At 39.9% G+C, this 17,829-nt stretch overlaps 1 protein-coding gene across 4 annotated transcripts in view; it reads right to left on the bottom strand.

Moving 5' to 3' along the window:
- Nucleotides 1–17,829, bottom strand: part of Fam160a1 (family with sequence similarity 160 member A1) — a 256,696-nt gene that overhangs the window by 111,293 nt on the left and 127,574 nt on the right. The window contains exon 1 of one of the 4 annotated variants that reach the window (XM_033760038.1): nucleotides 14,784–14,800. The exons of 2 other annotated variants lie outside the window; for them this stretch is intronic. The gene's annotated coding sequence lies outside the window, so the exon portion shown is untranslated. Of the gene's footprint in view, nucleotides 1–13,420; nucleotides 13,451–14,783; nucleotides 14,801–17,829 lie in introns of those variants that run through there. One more of the 4 variants, XM_010627912.3, reaches the window with a different exon arrangement.

The raw sequence follows: 17,829 nt of genomic DNA, 5'->3' as shown, positions 1-17,829 counted from the left end.
AGTGAAGGAGGGAAGCCCATGAAGCACTCTAATGCCCCACTACAGAGAAAATAATAAACGGGTACAATCTTTTGAAAAGCAATATTGCATATACACCAGAAGTCTTTTTAAGGTCACAGCCTCTAACACATTTCACTATAGAAAGGTTTGTAGCATTAAGAAACTTGAACTAAACAGTATGTCCACTGCAGACTGACTAAGCAATTAAACTGTTTGCATTCTAAGGCAAGCAAGCATGCTTGCACACAACTACAATACCAGCTGTCCAAGAGGCTGAGGCAGAAGGATACCAAGTTCAGTGCCAGCTTGGCCAATTTAGCAAGATGTTGTCTCACTTAAAAAACAAAAAGGGCTGTGGATGTAATTTAGTACTCCCTATTGGATTCAAACTCCAATGCTACAGGAAAAATAAAAAAACTTTGCCTTTTATAATAGTGATTTAAGGGCCGGGGATTTAGCCCATTGGTTCTGCCGCCTGCAGTGCAAGCACAAGGTCCAGATTTCAATCCCTGGTACCAAAAATAAAAGTGATTTAAAATAATATTTAATGATTCAGGCAAACTCTGAACCTATACTAGTAAGATTAACAAGATGAAAACTACTATTCATGACTATAGGTGGTATAAAGTGTAGTATGCCCTACATCATTATGCATATATGTACAGAATTTATAAGTTTAAAACAAGGAGTAACCTATGGATCACAGTTGTCTCCAGGTATATTTTATTGTCTTCTTTGGTGTCTCCATATTCCAAATTCTGTATGGCAGCATAGAATACCAAGTCATTTTTTAAGTATCCATATAATACTGACGGATATAAGACAATGGAACCTTTGGCAAGTATTAACTCACTCCGCCTAACAAAATATTTAGTTCTGACAAGAGATATCACTAGCAGCTGGGGGAGCCACAGATAGAGTCCTTGAGGAAGTGCATTTGACAGTGTATTTACTACATGAGCAGAATCTGGATATATAGCATAGTGTTTAAGAGCACAGACTCTAGGGGAAAAAATGAGAACCAAGATCTGTCATGTAAAGGTACAAGATCCCAATAATGAATGTAACTGTACTGTATACCTAAAATGTACCAATAAACTCAATAAAAAAAAAAAAAGAGCACAGACTCTCCGGCTGAATTTCCTAGTATCAAATCCTAACCCTGTCACTTTACCTGCTGTATAAGCATAGACAAATCACTCCAATTCTCTGCGCCTTAGTTTTCCCATCTACAAAATAGGATGTTAACAGTTCTTTCCTCACAGAGATCTAGTGAGGACAAAATAAATTCATACATAAAAGGATTGTAGAACAGACCCTGCCTGATGATATGTAGTAAGTACTATATAAGTGCTAACAAAATCATTAGAAGGGCATTTTAGGCAACATGGTATCTCAGCCATTTGCCAAACTCTGATTAAGTGCCAGATGCACACACAAATTATACCTCACAAGGGGAGGAAGGAAAGACTATCATAACCAGTTTACAGATGAGAAATCACAAGCAAAGAGGGAAGGAAGGGCTGGACTACCACTTGATAACAAGCAAATCTGGCTCTAGTGCCCATGCTCTTAACCATCCTTCAGGGAGCAATGAACAACCTTACTTGGGCACGCAACATACTCTTGAAAAGTCCTACCATTGACAGAAAGCCAGGCAAGGGAGATAAGCTCTAGTTTATTAGGCAATGGAGAGCTCATAAAGAATTCTAAGCAAAAGAGTTACAGGACAAAAAAAGGAATATAAGGAAATCATTCTGACATAGATTAACATGGATAAGCTGCTATGAGGCAGGGAGGGTGAATAGAAACAGAGGATGAGGGAAGAAGAGAGATAGAGGAGAGAGAGAGAGAGAGAGAGGCAGAGAGGGCAGAGACAGAAACAAAGACAAAAAAATAGATAAAACAGGTATGACAGGTGATAGAAAACAAAGAGAATACAGAATAAGGCAAATCAAAAATATTTTCAAGGAAAAATTAAGAGATCTTAACAAACACCAAATATGGAAGCAAATGGGTGTAGGGATAAGGCACATCTCACAATCTGAGGGCTAGATGAGAAGCTTCCTTATATTTTGATTTCTGTACATTTTGTCAAATGTTTTCTGTCATTATCTCATTTGAAAGCATCCTTTTAAAATCCTAGCCAACAGTAACAGAAAAAAGCACACACAACACTGTACTCTGTATAGCCAACATCTGATGACTGAAAAAGTGCACAGCAGTAAGTGATGGGTAAGGAACCCAGGAGCATAAAAACCCATTGTGCAAAGGAAGTGGCTGTTTACCAAATCAAGATAAATAACCCACTGATGGCTAAGTCCACAAAGAACGCCTGTCTGATAACATCTGTTGGCCCAAAGAGGAGCTGATTTACCTCTTGTTTTAAAGAAGCAGCCTGAGCCGGCCAAGAGACGTATGTGATTGATCGAATTAGCTTACGGAGCTGAGGAACCAGCGTGCCAAACTCATGTGCACTCACAGACTGCTCCTTCCAGGACAAAGCAATGTCACATGGAAGCCTATCCTTCAACTCCCACACGCACATTCATTAAAAAGGACGAAACCTGCCAATACTCAGCATGGAGCAGCTTAATGAGTATTACTGGATGGTGATGACACAGACAAGGGTCTCAAAGGAATGAGCTCTCATGGTGGAAAAGAGGAACAGACATAAAGCACTGCAAAAATGTATGGGGGTAGCTCAACTCCAACTACCAGCTCAGGCCGGGCAATTTCACTACATTACACCTGCATTAGCATTCTCACTCTTAGCTTAAGGCTTTATGAACATCACTCACAATGCCTCTTTGTACTCAGGGTTATTAGCTAATGTAAGTCTGCTGAGACTGGAAAACTACTGCATTCATTCAACAAATATTCTTGGGCACTTACTATTCACTGGCAATAAAGGATTATCCATTCTTTTGTAGTTAATACAAGATGACCTATAAACCAGTTTGGGGGTGGGGGGGCACTTACTGGGAAGAAAACAACCTCAAAAAAAGAAGAGTGGAAACATTAAACTTCATCTGTCTGCTGATCGCAAAGAGCAACTGACTGGTTACCTTTAGAGGTAGATACATATCCATTAAGTAAACAATCTTCTTCAGGTAAGAGTGTGTGTGGGTGTGTGTGGGTGCGTGTGTGTGTGTGTGTGTGTGTGTGTCTGTGTGTCTGTGTGTCTGTCTATCTTTGTCTCTGTCTCTCTCTTTCATACATTCAGGCCAAATTCAATATGGTTTTAAAAATTTGTACATAGTTGTTCATCTAAATTGTCCTGCTTGATCTACCAACATCACTGCCTGGAGGGAAGTTGCAGATTCCCAGAGCCCTGGGAAGTTGCAGATTCCCAGAGCCCTGGATAGGCTAGGAATGCCCTGGCCAGCCTGGCACTGTCCAAGCCAGGAAATCCAAACACAGAAGCAGGTGCAGAACAATAGGCCATACAAGCACACTGCTAATATTTTTACTTTCTAAACTTATTTTTGTCCCTAAGATCATTTTATTAAATTTATCAGTCTATGTCTGAAGCAAGGATAGCTTATTATTGGAATTGTATGGCTATAGTGTATTTTGAACCCCTCTGAACTTAACAAAGTGAATCATCTAATATTGAGTATGCATCATTTATATAAAAAATCTTTCACAGGAAGAAAATAATGTTGACTCTGACCTTTTGCTAAATCCTCATATTTAAGAAATTAAAAAGCTAGAACTAGACAACTATGGTAGAAAATGAAAGAGTCAAACAAAATTTCAATGAGAATTTTCTAAATGTATTGGTTGAAGGGAGGGAAGGTGAATGGGAAAAAATAAGAATCAAGATATGATATATCATGTACAGGTATAAATTCCCAGTAATGAATGTGATCATAATATATACCTAAAATGTGCCAATAAACTTAATGAATAAAAAATAAAAGTATTCACAGATACTTTTGTTTTCGAGCATCGTACTCTAAACATTTTCTCTAAAAATGAGATTCCTCAACTTGGCTACAAACTGGTCTTGGTCAACTATTAAATTCTGTTAGAAAATAGCTTTGTGAGATGGAACAACTGCAGAAATCCTATTGCAATTAAGATGATGGTTTGTAGGTTAACACAATATGTCATTTAAGGCATGGAATAAAAAATGACATATAATTCTTAAATATTTAATCAAAAACACAAAACAGCTAACATATACACCAACATGTTCACATAGACCAAGGCTATTTCTGCAGCACAGGCCTACTGACTGGTCCATACCCATAAAACACATAACCTTCACTATCCATGTTGAGACAGACCTTAACATAAGCAATCTCAGTGCAAAATCTTTCTTTCCTAATCACTTTCTAATCATCAAATGTTCTCTTTTCTACATTCAGTTCAACAATCACAATGTCTTATAGCAATTTACTTTTAGTCCTTCCAAAGAATTCAATTTCACAGAACCAACTTCCTTTTCACATACATATTTTATCTGTTTATATGTTATATAATAAAACTGCATAATTACTGTTCAAGACACACTACTCAGCAGTGTGAGGAGCATGGGGTCTTGAGAGTTTACCGGAAATGGCCAACTGGATTGACTATTCAGCGAGGTGCAGGCGTAAGTCACTGTGTTTTCCAGAGAATGGAAAGTACTGGCAATTGAGGGAACCACTTAAGATTGGCTATCAGAACTTTCACTGTATTATAAAAAGAAGCCAGTTATAGTGTCAGAAATTAGCCCCTAACTTAAAAGGGTTTCTGCAGGGCCAGGATTTAGCTCAGTGGTACCACACCTGCCTCCTAAGCACAATGTCCTGAGTTCAATCTCCAGTACAAAAAAAAAATATTTAAAAGGGTATGTGTAGGTGAGGTTATTATTTGGACAAAAAGTCAGTTAAGTCTCTCAGGAGGGGAACTTCTGTGTCTTTCTGCCATATCCTTTGGGCGAGAAGCACTATAAAATTTATTTTTGAGAGAATATGTAGAAAATATAATAAAAAATACAGTAAATGTTTAAAATTTTTAAAAATATGCTATAGTTTTTTAAAAAAAAAAAAAAAACACTTTGCCAGTAATTCGCCTCAAAGCACTTTCCCCCCTTTCAAACCTACTCACCATTCTTGCCACTCTCTGTAGCACTTCTAGAGGTTTCTGGATTTGCACCGTCCTGGCTGCCTCAATGTCCTGAATCATCTGTGTGTGTGTGTTTTGTTTTGTTTTGTTTTTTCACATTCATCTTTACTTTAGGAAAGAGCCAGGAGTCACACAATGGGTAATCCAGTGATAGGTTGATGAGGACACACCATAACGATTTTAAGAGCCTGCCTTTCTGTTGGATGGCCCTCAGCGACAGCATTCACTGCATTTTTTACCACACCTCATAAAGACACTTATAAGGAAAGACATCCAGAACTGCTTCAGAAAGTGGCAAGAATAATGGGCTAAGTGTGTTCAAAGCAAACAGGAGTATCTGGAGGGGAATTAATAGTAATGTGCCTTTTATGGAGATAATTTTGTTTTTAAATATAAACTCACTGTGTATTTTGATCACACCTCATCCTACCCTCTAGCCTAAGGTTATCTCCCAGAGTTTAATTTGCAGTATTTACACCAGATAATGATCCTTAACAAGCTAGTAAAAAAAAAAAAATGCTGGCTTTTAGCAGCCCACTCTACAGGAAAATTGACAAGAGATTTGTAAATAGATTCTCCCTCACCAAAAAAAGACACTGTACTGCTGTGTACCAATATAAGGCCATTAAAACTGGAAGCCAGAATACTGAATCCAACACTGAGACTTGCATTTTATTATATTTTCACTGGTGACGTCTGACTATGGCATCCACACTCCAGTTTGTCATCAACACTGCCACTCCCTAGGATCTCTCTCACACGTGCCTGACCCTAGTGGGCATGCCACTAAATGAGCTGGATATACAGTTCACCACCCCTCGCTTCTGTACACACACTTTGGTTAGTCTGGGCTACGTCAGGAATGTTCTCAGAGGGAGATATTCACCTCGGCAGAAGTACCCAACCCATCCTTGAAGAAAGAACAGATTTCTCTTACCATGGAGAAACATAAATGAGCACGAGCCTAAAGTAAGTGTGCAAAGCCTGCAGTATTCCTAAGAATCGTGTGGGAGTCTTGCCAAAATGCACATTCCTCAGGCTCTATCCCTTTGGATTCTGACTCAATAGCTCTGGGAATGGAGAGAGAAGTAGCTGTACTTCAACAAGCACCCACAGCGATGTAGATGCCAGCCTTAGATTCAAGGACTTACATATAATGGCTTAACCCTCAAACAATCCTATGAGTAGGAAATATTATCCTCATTCTACAAATAAAGAAACTGAAGAAGAGAGACACTAAGTAACATGACTGTGCTTATATAGCTACTAAAGAGAATAGTCAGGACAGAGCACTAGGCCATCTGGTTAAAGAGTGCACACTCAATCACTGCCTTCCACTATACACTGCAGTGGCCTTAGAGAACCTGCTCAACATAAAACGCAAACTCCTCTAAGTTTGCTGCTCCCAACTCAACTGAAGCCCTCTACCCAAGAACAACCACTGTCAGGTTCATTACCAACCTTCATAGGAAGGATGAAGAGTCCTTTCTACAAGCTACAACTAGAAAATTAGCAACAGAGGCTGTGACAAAGATGAGTGTTCAGACTCAGACACCATTCCATAGCAGGACTGAACATATGAAAGCTCTGATGTATGAAACAAACAAGGGCCCTTCCAACTAAAGATTTGAAAAGGAAAGGACTCTGATTCAATAGGTCTGGGAATGGAGACTCAGAAAGGGGACATTCCAGATCCAAACTACAGTACCTGACAAGGACCTAGTATCTAGAATACTAAAGAACTTGTAAAACTCCACAGTAAAATAATAATCCAATCAGAAAATGGGTAAAATACATGAATAATATTTCACTGAAGAGTAGAGAAGGTAAATAAGCAGATGACAAGATGTTAAGCATTGTACGTTATTAGGGAAATGCTAATTAAAACCACAAGGACATATTTTACACTTAATATAAAAATGGCTTAATTAAAAATAAGGAGAACAAGTAACTGTTGGTAAGAAAGTGGAAAAATTGGATACTTGTGCATTGCTAGAAGGACTACACAATACAACCACTCCGGAAAACACTGGTAATTTCATTTGGCTTTGTTTTGTTCTGTTTACTTTTGTTTGAAACAGGGTCTCACTACGTAGTCTTGGCTGGCCTTGAAACTCATTTGTTACCCAGGCTGGCCTCAAACCTGTGGCAATCCTCCTGTCTCGCCTGCTGGGTGCTGGGATTTCAGGCTTGGGCCACTACACCTTGCAGTTTCTTAAGTCTAAAGGTAACCCAGCAGTTGACCTACTCGGCATTTATTCCATTTTAATACAAAACTCTGCATTGGTATATCAGTACTCACAACAGTTTTATTTTTGTAAGTGCCAGTGCAGATGCCCTTCAATAGGTAAATATTTAAACAAATTGTGGTACATTCATACCACAGAATACTGCTTAGCAATAAAGAGTAATATGCTGTTGGTCACAGCAACAATTTAGATGAATCTCCAAAGAATTATGCTGAGTAAAAAAAAAAAAATTAATTACCGGTAGCTACAAACTGTATGATTTCATTTAAACAAAATTTTTAAGTGACAAAATTTTAGAAATGGAGGCTAGATTAGTGGTTGCTAGGCATTATGTACAGGAAAATGAAGATAGGGAGAAAAGGAAGAAACTGGTATGATTACAACAGGGTGACGGCAGGGATCCTTACAGGGCTGGAACTATTCATATATATATATATATATATATATTCGTATATATATATATATATATACACACATATATATTTGGGGGGGTACCAGGAACTATTCATATCCTGAGTGTAGTAGTACATGTACAAACCTACATGGGTGGCAAACTTTATAGCACTTAATGCAGGCAAACACAAATGAAATGAATACAAATAAAACTGGGAATGATCTGTGGACTGTATCAGGACAAAACCCTGGTTATGATATATCATAGTTTGGGTAAATGCTTCCACTGTGGAAAACTAGGCAAAATATAGAAGGTATTGCTTCATACACTCCTTACAAGAGCATCTCAATGAAAATTTCAACCAAAAAGCGAAAAGGTCCATGTCCTTGAGTGTACAGGTAAAGTCAAACAATGTATTCTTTCACTGGAAATATAAAATGGCACCTCCTTTCCAGAAGACATTTGGCAATGCTATCAAAAGTAAGAAATATGGGCCAGGGATTTAGTTCAGTGGTTCCGCTGCTTGCCTTGTAAGCTCAAAGTCCTGAGTTCAATCCCTGGTACAAAACAAAAAACATGATCAGACCAGGGATTTAGCTCAGTGGTGCTGTGCCTGCCTGGCAAGCACAAAGTTCTGAGTTTGATCCTCAGTTCCAAAAATAAATAAATAAATAAATAAATAAATGCATGGCTGGATCCAACAATTCCACTTTTAGGGTAAAATGATTCTAAAGAATAATTTATGATGCATCAAACAGCAACAAGAACATTTATTTCAGTAGTGGTTTTTATAGTTAAAGACTAGAAACAACTAAATGTGGTATGGTATGATTACCTTAGAAGTTCTATCTAGTCACTAAAATAATTTTGTGGAGTTAAACCACTGATATCGAAAGATGATTAAGATTTATACAGCTCGCTCCCCAAGCATTCAATCAATTTCTACTGTGTGCCACACGTTGTCCCTGCACTGGGGATGCTCACTTGCTAAACAAAGCAAGAACTCTGTGCTCATCAAAACATAGTTTGGTGGATTGTCCTGTACTGGTAAGTAAAGAAAACAAGTGAGAAACTACAACCCACACATCTCTGTGGGTGATTACAAACACAAGCACACCTACATAAACATAAACAAACATACATAAAAACATACACACAAACAAACATACATAAAAAGACGTAACTCAAAATGTCAACAGTGGTTACTGCTAGAAAATGAGAGTGTCTGTGTGTCTTGATTGTATTAGTTTTGCTTATCTATATATTCTAAGTTTCTAAAACTAACTAGTCTTACTAGTATTAAATTTCATGTAATTATTGGAAGAAAAAAGCTAGTGCATAGGGAGTGCTTCTTTTCCTCAACAATACATGACATTTTAATGACATAATTAACACTAAGTGAGTTCATGTAACCAATCAGCTATTCACTGGATATTTAGTGATATCCTGCTTCCAGGTTTTCAGTGTCACAATGCAAGGAACACACTTAAGTAAACATTTGATTTTGTCCTTCAACTAAAATTCCAAGAATGAAACATCAGCTCACAAGGTATAGGCATCTGAAGTCTTCTGATTTAAGTGGGCTTCCAAAATGCTGCACTACTTTATATACCGTAATTAATGATCCATTTTCTCTGTACTAATCTTGCAACCAACACTGAAGATTAACTCACTCTAGAATTTCATTTTTGAGAGGAAAAAAATGTTTTTAACAGCAAATCAAAGTACAAAAATCATTTGGATATGAGTTAAACTAAAAAAGGTGTCAATTTTATTGCAAAATTTTGTCAGATCCATTAAAATAAACACGAAGATCACCTCTGCAGGACACTACATTCAGTTCAGTGATCTTTATTTAGCTAATCATTGTGGATTCCTATCTGACATCTCCAGGGCTATAACCTACAGAGATCAGACTCCCTATCAAGAACTCCCAGACTAAGGACCAACTGAGAGGTATATTTTCCACAGTAACCACCTCGTAAGAATGTGGGTATAAACAAGACAGTGTGAGTTCCTGTGCCTGCTATAAGGCAAGAGTGCAGCCCAGTACCCAGGACATATTAGAGGGCCCAAACATTTTGTTTATAATTAGTGTTTCTAAAGTAATGTAACTTTAATACACCATAAAGAGGACTTAAACAGCAGCTATTTCAATCCTCTTTATTTTATAGCCTAGGAAACAGGTTCACAAAGCTGGGCCCAGAACTCAAAGACTCCTGTGAGAGAACTCAGCCTCACTGCTCTTTCTCTATGGCTGTTCTGTCTGTTGAGTGTAGGTTTTCTACACTCTGACTGGAAGCCAGAGACATCTTAACTCTCACAATTACACTTAATCAGTGTGATCCGCAATTTGAGATTTAAGTCTACATGCTCAAAATACACTTGGTGTATAGGTGTCTGCTTGGTTACATAATAATTCCCTAAAGTAGATATTTTAAGTCACAGGCTAACAGCAAATGGGTTTATACCCACCTCAGAAGATGATGAATGATTGATTATAAATCTCTACTCTGATATATGGTTTCTGATTGCATTAGACAGAGGGCATGAAGACTAATTAAAAATGCTCATACATTCATCACCGTTGATTGTGCATAATCCACTGCTAAAGGTACAAGTGCGCCACCTTCTCTAAAATGACAGAGAAACAGATGAATTTTCCTTCAGAGCTCCCCAAGGCCATCTGTCTCGATTTCAGGGTAAATGGGCTTTCCCTAATAACCTAAATCACAAACAGAATGTCAGTTAGAAAACCCTGGGCCAAATTTCACTATTCTGTCTGATCAGACCAGACCCAATCACATGGCACATGATCAATAAATAATTACGGATGGGCTGGTAAACAGGTCTACAGGCACACTTTAGGGATTTTCAAAACTAATTTTTCTAGACACCTACATAATTAGAAGTCACAAAGTGTGTTCCAGTCAGCTGAAGGAAAAATATCCTATGTGCCACCACAAACAGCCCTTAAACTGGCTCCCTTGTATCTGTTCCAACTCTATCAAGTGGCTTGTACTACCGTCACCCACCCCTTTGGGGCAACAATCACTGACATTTATGTGCCAAAACACCACCAAGGTAAAATGCCGGCAGGTCCTTCCCAACAAGGAAATGGGGAAATCCTAACCTCCACCCTCCACAGAAACTACCTCTCCCTACTGACCCCAATCATCAACTCATGTCCCAAGCAGAAAAGAAAAGGGTGGGAGGAGGTGACAGTCATTCTGTGCTCTCCTACTCCTCAGGAAACTCTGTCTGCTTGCCACTCTTCCCCTGCTTTAAAAAGCCCCAGCCACCAACTTCCTCTCTGACATGATACAGGAGCCAGAATTCAGGAGGTAAGGATAGGAGAAGCCACCCATCACACTGCCTGCAAATGCCCAAAAGCAGAAGAAGCATCTCTGTCCAGGAGGCCCCTATGGCACCTCTATGGCAGTGAGAGCAGCCAGATGAGTGGAAAATCAAATACAATGCTCAGCAGAAAGCAGGTTTGGAGAACTGGCTTAAAACCCAGTATCTGTGCTGGGAGTATAAGGCCAATGGTAGAGCATTTGCCTTCCATGCACAAAGCCCAGGATTCAATCCCCAGCACCACCACCCAAAAAAAAAAAAAATTCCTGATGCATGAAATATTTGAAGCTCTACCTTTTGATCCATGTATAAGGGATCTAGCAAATGTAAATGAATTCAAAATTACATAAGTTGCATTAATATCAAGAAAAAGTTTTCAAATTAATGGTATTCAATACAGCAATTATAAACCTAAGATGGAAAACTTAACAGAAAGTAATTCTGGTTTAAGCAATCAAATGACAAAACCAAGAAATGATATAGACTAGACAATGGGGAGACTGCGATACCACGTATTCTATGTTCCTTCCATGTGAATTACTAGTGAACAGAATTTTCTATTTTACAGCTTTATTATCCATTCCTATAGGAATAAGAATATTCCTAGTTTTCTTTTTACTTTTTTCAAATTCTTGCCTCCTCCTTACCTTCCTCTCTTCTTCACACATCTCTCGATGGGCCCAGAAAATCCGGGCTCTGTCCCTCCAGACACCAAGTTACACCAAGTATCTGTGGGCTTCCATCTGCCCACCAATCACTCAACAGATTCTACCCCAAGTCAGGGCAGCTTAGGCATAAGGAAAACAACAGTGAATAAGTCAAGCACGGTCCCAACTTTAGGAAGCTTCACCTACAAAAATGAGGGGTTACATAAAATCAGTTGTCCCTTTCAGTTTTCAATTTTGGGGCTGTTTTTTACTTTGTTTTTATGAGGCTGGGGGTCAAATCCAGGGCATCCCATAAGCTAGGCAAGCACTTTACTACTAAGCCACATCCTCAGTCCACCGTTCAAGTTTTTACTTTACTCTTTGTTTTGATTCTCATAGCACTAACTTAACTTTTTTCACTTCCATTATTTATTACCTCCACCACTACAAACAGTGCCATGTAAAATTTTTATTTTTAAGACTTAGCCAAACTGGTTCATAAGGCAAAAAGGACAAAAATATAGAGGAAGGACTCTACCAAAATTAGAGCTGCAAAAGAAAGTATTGTTTTAAATGAACAAAGAATATGAGTACAGGTTCTGGGGAGGAAAATCAAGCAGGGGAGAACAGAAAGCACAGCTGGCTCTTTCACCTAAAAAACTGGCACCTGATCTGGTGAAAGTCTGGTCCCAGGTCTTTCAGCTCTGATTGCTTAATGAAAGTGTGCGAATCAGCAGATATTATGCTGAAGCATTCCAAATGTCCCTGATTAAGACCACATAGAGGAAGGCCTTAAAATTTATACCTCACCCTATTGGAAAGGGTGGCTGGCACATCATTAATTAAAACACCTCAGCTTCCAACTACATTAGTAGCATGATAATTACCTTTGTACAAAATTCACTTCGTAACACTTGAAATGCTTCAAACCCTGTGTTGACAACAGAACATAAAGAAGAAGACCATAGATTAAGGCACCTGTCTTTACTCTGCAGTGACAGATCAAAGTTAAGAGCTCCCCCCTTTGGGAATAAGAGGCACAAACAGGGCTCAGGAAAAGTATGATTCTTAAGATTATTTTACTATTAGCAGCACCTTACTCTTCTTACCTCATACCATGTGTCAACAGTGCATTAAGTGCCGTTTTATATACCCCAAGCTCAGAGAGACTCAAGGTCACCCAGTCAGAACATCGAAGAGCAGAAAACTGACCCCGGTCCATCTGGCTCCAAAATCTATACTGTTAATCACTACAATGTCAACAAAGAGGTAATGTCAAAAGAGGGCAGGGAGGAGATGCAGCTGTCAATTGCAAACGTCTCCCCAGAGCAGTTTACAAGATTAAAAACAACCACAGAAGTTAAAAGGTGAATCACTAAAAAAGTCCAAAGAAAACTTGCCTTCTCTCTCAGGGCTGATAAAACCTGAATAAAGAGAGATGGTGTGCCTGTAGCACGGGAAGGAATGATATTCCAGGATGGCTACCTGATGAGAAAAGGGGAGGAAGACTGCACACTTTCTCTCCAGTCATCCCACAAACATGCACTGCATCCGTCCTCTGAGTCCAGTGCCAAGTTCCGCCTGATCTCCACCCTCCAACTGTACATCCAACTGTAAGACCCCAATCAGAACAAGAACCTGTGCCCAGAACCTACAAAGGACATGAGCAGTACTGGCAGGACTCCCTTCAGGAATGCTCCAATCCAGTCTTCCTCCCCTCAGAGGAAGACTTCTCAGGTTGAGAACTCCCCCTACCCAACCCCTAAATCACATGTTGTCGCGAGCCGCGACGTCAGGATCCTGCCAGCAGGTCCTAAACCTGAAAGGACGAGGACAGAGAGACGGGAGGCACCTTTCTTCTCATGTTCCTTGCTTGGTTTCTTGCTTGCTTTATTACAGAACCTCTTCCTTTTATACTCTCCGGCTGCACGGGAGCAAGGGCTGCACAGGAGCGAGGGCTGCACGGGAGCGAGGGCTGCACGGGAGTGAGAGTACCGCCCACACATTCCAGAGGGAAACAATAACCACCATTATGGGTTACATCTGCTACCAGCTGAACTCGCCCGTGGCTATGGGCGAGAGCACGTCCCTGCCGGCGAGGTGACTCAAAGTTCAATCATGGCTAGGCCTGTGACAAGGCTCACCATAATGGCTCGCCATAACATGTACTACATAGTAAGGACAGTACTGATTCCAAACCATTGAGCTTTAAGTATCTCTTCTTAATAAATGAAAACTTTTAATTCTTCTTTGGTCTTTTCCTAGAGGTTCTGAGAAGCTATTGTGGTACAGGCACCAGGAAAAATAGGTCTGAAATCTTTTCTTTTTTTTTTTTTTTGTACCAGGGATTCAACTTGGGACCTTCTGCTTACAAGGCAGGTGGTGTAAAATCTTATAGGCTGGTCCCTCCACGAATAAGGGCCAGCACTATCCACAATGTTCATATTCAACATCGCCCTGCCTTTCCTTTAAAGGACTCAAAAATTTAAAATATTTCAAGGCCTTATTAAGTCAAATAAATCTGGCTTTAAATCTCAGCTCTATAGGTAGAGAGGGGAGGAAGGGAGAGAAAGGAGATGAGAAAAGGAATTCAGGTCTGTTATATACATATACCAACTTCCCACAAATAATGTAAACATTATTTACTACACTGTACTAATAAACTAATAAAAATAAGTAAGACTCAGCTCTGCTACTTACCAAATTTATAGCATTAGGCAAAATATTTCACCATTTCTAGCCTCAATTTCCTCTCTTTGAAAACAAGGGTAATAACCTCTATCTAACTAGCATCTTAACGGCAGGAGAGTGGCTCTTCCCCACTGTGATACAACATTGCTGAAGGCCCATTCAAAGGGAAACTGATAATATTCCCAGGCACTGCTTGGGGCAGCCTGAGATGGTCATTGATCGTTTTCTGTACTAAAGCACCAAACACACAAACACCATAAAACCTTCTCGTCATATGGAACAGAACCTGACACAGTCAAGAGTGAGAACCTGACCTAAACAACTAACCCCTGAGTTGGTCATCAGTCTGTGGCATGCTTCAATGTCAGGATGAGATCCATTTACTTAGCCGTTCAAATTCTCTCCAGCTGGCAGCAGGGAGCCAAGTGGACAGGCTCTGAGGCAGAACATCAACTTGAAGAGTGGCTAGGTTACAGCGAGGGCAGCTCACACACTGACAGCAGAGGCTCCCAGAACTGGACGGGATCCAAACCTCTTCTGATTCCAGCCTTGAGGTGTCCAGTTCCCCTAAGCCCCTGCCCTTCCTGAAGCCCGCCTGTTCTCTTTTCCTAGGCGCTCACAATAAGCTTCCTGCTACCTGAGGTCGTAGCAGGCTATCTCTATTCTTTGCTTCTAGAAACAAGGCAGCTGGGAAACGCACCCACCCATGACACAGGCCAGGGGAGGCAGAGATCATTCATCAGGCTGCTTTGTGAACCTCACTGTAACCAGCTGGGAGGGAGGGACAGCCCAACTGACCTCGCTGAGAAAGACGCATGATGCCTCTCACAGATGTGGACACGAAAGGAAACAAGGGGTCGGGGAAGACATCCAGATAAAATACATGATTTGGGGCCAGGGATTTAGCTCAGTGGTTCCACCACCCACCTCGCAAGCACAAGGTCCCCAGTTCAATCCCCAGTACCAAAAAAAAAAAAATTATTTAAGAAACTCTATGAGGAGCAGGCCTTTGCTACCACTTACAGCTTCCTTTAAGTGGAAAAAAAAATTACTCCAATGCTTAAGATCGAAACAGAGACAAAATATTGCTGGTTTTCTCTTTGATATAAGTTTGATTGAGCAATGAATAAATACTACCCCACCCTCTCAAAACAAAACCCAAACCAAGCACCACCAAATCTAAAACTGTAACTTCCCTCTGCCCCTCCCCTAAACACAAAACTCTGAAAATGATAGTCACAATAACAAACTGCATCAATCCTGAAGAAGCCATGACAAAGCCTGGCATCCAAGCCCACAACAGCTTCCCTGCAGCATTTTTAGCTTCTTTTCTAGTTATCATTTATTTTACCAGCTGTCTCAATTGAAACCCAATTTGTTCCACCTCATGTCTCTGGTTTAAATACACACATCCTATACTTCAACAGAACGGAAAACGGGTCTCAGAAATACCCTTGATTTCATAGTCACCTGCTTCAGTGCCTCTCTCAAATCCACACAAAACACAGAAAATCTGTTTACTGTGTGTTTAAAAGCAGCAGCAGAAAGCATTCCTGCATAAATCAAACCTTGCTGGGAGACAGAGGTACTCTAGCAGGCCACAGCATCATTTGTCCAGATTTATTTTTCATCAGACCACTACTCAAGTGGACTTGAAATCTGTTGTTCCCATTAGCTTTTCCATCAGCCACCAGAAGAACCAGGCTCAAAAGCAGTTGCTGTATTGACAAAGCACTCACTTCCCACAAGGGTGGGGAAGCAGAGAAACTCAGATCCAAAGCCACTGGCCCAGGTCCACTCAATATGTTATGAGAAATGCCTGAGATAACAGCACGTGGGCTTCTATTCTCTCCCCGTACAAGATTCAATACCTTTTTAGCACTGAGTAGCCACAGCTCAAGGTGATAAGCACTGAATCACAACAAACTTCACTGAGTGCTTTTTCCTGGAAGCTAGTAAACCTTCAGAGGTCTGAACATCTCAAGGTTATTCATTGCCAAGCCTCTCTGGCAAGGATATAAACACAATCAAAAGAAATACAGTTTACAATTAACGCAATTTCTTAATATACAAGATTTCACATTTTAATTGTCAAGGTATTGTACTACAGCACTGCAGACCTTTAACTTCTCAACATTATGCTAAAAAAAAAATTTCATTTTCTCACAGGGTTGAAAAGTACAGAGAGGAGCAAAATTCAGTAAAAAGCTATAGATCTGAATTGTTTTTCCATCATGCAACTGGTAAAATGGAGAGAATAAATCGAATTCCTCATTATGTCACAAAGATATTTCAAAGCATTTATACCACAAATAGCAAACAAGGGGATTTTCAATCTGTTGAAGGTATCTGCCCAGGTTATCTTCTGCCCATACCTCAAATTCACGGGTGGAGTGGGTGTAATTCCAGCACCAGAGAGGCTCAGGCAGGATTCAACACTCTAGGTCAGCCTGGAATACATACTGAGTTCAAGACCAGCCTAAACTACAAAGTGAGACTCTGTCCCCCCCACCAAAAACAAAACAAAACAAAACAAAAACAAAAAAGGCAAAGAAATTCAGGGGTGGGACCTGCAGCCTGGCCCATCTTGCCTCTCATCTTTGTTGACCTAATAAAAAACGGGCTGAGTCCATGAAATTTTCTCCTCCAAGAATTTAAATAGGAATTGGAAAATGTTAGAGGGGTTGCCCTCTAATTGCTTCAATAACTGAAACATAAACTCAGCAGAATTTTAGAGTTTAGTTTAGTTATGTGGAATAAAAGCCATTTAGTGAGAGGAAAAAAGAAAGCAAAAGAGTGTGCTGTCCTGGCTCTCTAATTCCTTATTTAGTCCCATCTGAGGTTCCAGAAACCTCCCAATAAATGACTAAATCTAGTCTCTCCACTCCTTATCACTATTTCTCTGTCTCTGTCTCTGTCTATCTCTGTCTCTGTCTCAATCTCTTGGCAGTGCTGGGAAAGGCCATCTCCATACCCCCAGCTCAGCTCTTTTTTATTTTGAAATGGGGTCTTGCTTGAGATCCACATGCCTTGGGATTCAGGTAGGCACCACTATGCCCACCCTAACAGAAGTCTCTTAATTTCAATCTATTTTCATCAGGGTAGAGTAACATAAACATGGGAGAAGGTTTAAGTGATAATGAAATGATCACTTGGCAAGTGAAAAATAATCATCAAAATTCAGAGCCAGAAAGCCCACTCTGATCAAAACAGATGGAGCTGGCATGTCATTTGAGAATTTGATTCCTACTTTCTCATGTATTTATTATAATACGTTAGCTCAAAATCAAAGAGCCTTGAGCTCTTATGTGTCAAATAGGTAAGGCTTCCCTTCCAACGGTACCCTTAGCTGTTCTTCCAGCCCCAACCATGT

This window comes from Fukomys damarensis, unplaced genomic scaffold, assembly GCF_012274545.1.
Source record: "Fukomys damarensis isolate Sample0158 unplaced genomic scaffold, DMR_v1.0_HiC HiC_scaffold_38, whole genome shotgun sequence".
Lineage (NCBI taxonomy): Eukaryota > Metazoa > Chordata > Mammalia > Rodentia > Bathyergidae > Fukomys > Fukomys damarensis.
This window is presented reverse-complemented; position numbering and strand designations above follow the sequence as displayed.